The sequence below is a fragment of the Culex quinquefasciatus genome, chromosome 2, assembly GCF_015732765.1.
Source record: "Culex quinquefasciatus strain JHB chromosome 2, VPISU_Cqui_1.0_pri_paternal, whole genome shotgun sequence".
NCBI lineage: Eukaryota > Metazoa > Arthropoda > Insecta > Diptera > Culicidae > Culex > Culex quinquefasciatus.
This window is the reverse complement of record NC_051862.1, coordinates 39,905,493-39,907,614: the sequence shown is the minus strand read 5'-3', so window position 1 is coordinate 39,907,614 and position 2,122 is coordinate 39,905,493.

Sequence of the window (2,122 nt, the reverse complement as noted above, 5' to 3'; positions counted from 1 at the left end):
AAGCGCAACGTAAATTGTGAAGGGGGATTGCCCTTTCCGGTTTTGATGGTTCAATCTAGGCTGGGTGAGCTGGAAGCAGATGACCAACTGAGAATGCATTCTGATTTGGTTAATGTTGCATAGTTTATATGGGGTTTAAATTTATACAATTTGTTTTGTTGAATGTCATTAATCACTTTCAGTAACTCTCCACGAAATCGGGCGATGCCGTGGCCATACAAATCTCCACAAATTTTGTCGGATATACCATACCATACAAAAATATTCGGAGATCTGTATTTTGGGATGTTATCCTATAGATTTGGAATCATCTGCAAAACGATCAGACCATTGGTTGCTTAGGACTATTCAGAAAAAAATGTTACACAATAAAATATATTTTTGCAATTCCGTCGTGAAACTACTTACTTTTCCTGTCACTCTTGAACAAGGTTAAAAAAAATCACTTCGAGCGAATAACGATTGCCTGAAGAAAGGCCCTCTGAGTATGCTTTGATCGTTTCTTTCCCGACTGACACTTGATCGCTGGCTGTGGCATAGACGAATAAAAATTTGAATGATTGGGTTTAGTCGTCAACTTGCTGCGATCTGATTATAATTTTCCCCATTTAACACCAGCAGTCATGGGTTGTTACAATCATCGTCTGCACTCTTGACGAATGACAGCTAGTCGTGGCAATTTGAGAATAAAGATTATTCTCAGCAGTCTTATTCGTGAGGTGTAACAGGCAGCGATTAATCGCCAAATTAATCATAGTCGTCGGATTTTCAACACTGCTCTTGAACGACGAAATAGCCTACTTTTCTGTACCAAAAATAACAGAATCGAATAGCAACACTTTTCAAAATAAATGCTGAAAAGTAACACTTTTCAAAAAAAAATTATTTAAACGATTTATTGACAAAATACATGAAAATTTGACTAAAAATTTCACTCAATGGGTGTTTTTCGGAATTGCAAAAAAAGTTGTATGGAACTCGTTGCAAAACTTCATTTTTTTCAGCACTCGTCGTATTTATCCAACTCGGTGAACCTCGTTGGATAAATGTCGCACTCGTGCTGAAAAATTCCTCTTTTTGCAACTTGTTGCATAAACTACTATTACATAATTATCTTTTACTTGTTTTTACTAAAAGTATAATTCCAGAAATCCGAATTCTTAGATTATCAATATTTTTTGTGGACCCCAAAAGGCGTCATTTGAAAAACAAGGAGAAGTATGGGTAAAAATGTTACCATCGATTTATGAAAAAATATTGAGTTTTAGATAAAAAATATAACATTATTATTTGAAGTAAATCAAATTTGCAATCGAAAAGTACATCACAATCGTTTCAAAGGAAAGCTCCATTGCATTTCCGAGTTGAAGCCACTTTAATTTCAATTTAGAGAAAAAATGTCATGACAAAATGAGCTCATGAGTATAAATATCTGAAATTAATTTATTCAGAAAGTTTAGGAAATTTCATACACGGTCAAAATAGACATAGGTCAAAAAGAATATTGCTGGCAATTGAAATTAATGTTGAAAAAGCTTGCAAAATCGCTAGTAAACTGAAAGCATAACATTCCTTTATGCATTTTTTTTTTAAATTATGTCGTTGCAAATATTTTTTAAAGTTTATGTCGCCCCCCCCCCTTTTTAAAATCAGGGAAAACATATTTTTTTACAAAATTTCTAAATTTTAAATGAAATTGAAGCCTAACCAACTGAAAACAATTTGAAATGTATTTTCCTGCGTTTAAAATCCTAGTTACCATGTCTAGGATCGATGAAAAATATTTTCAATTTTTGTGGAATTGCAATGTACAGCACCGCAAATAGTTTTTTTTCGCCGATATAAAAATCTCTTCGATACTTGGGTATTTAAAAAAAAACTTATGATTGCAAAACAACTGGGCAGGTGTAAAATGCATTTGGAACACATCTTTCAATAAAATTATAAAATCGGGTGGCAAAAATAATTTGAAGTTTTGAATTTGTAATTTAATTTGCAGTAAAAATCTTTTAATTAAGTCGATTTTGAACTTTTCAGCTATTCAATTATTATTTCTGCGTTTTTAATCAAATAAAAACTTTATAATATTTCAAGAACTTTTTAGTTTTGGGACCGAAAATCG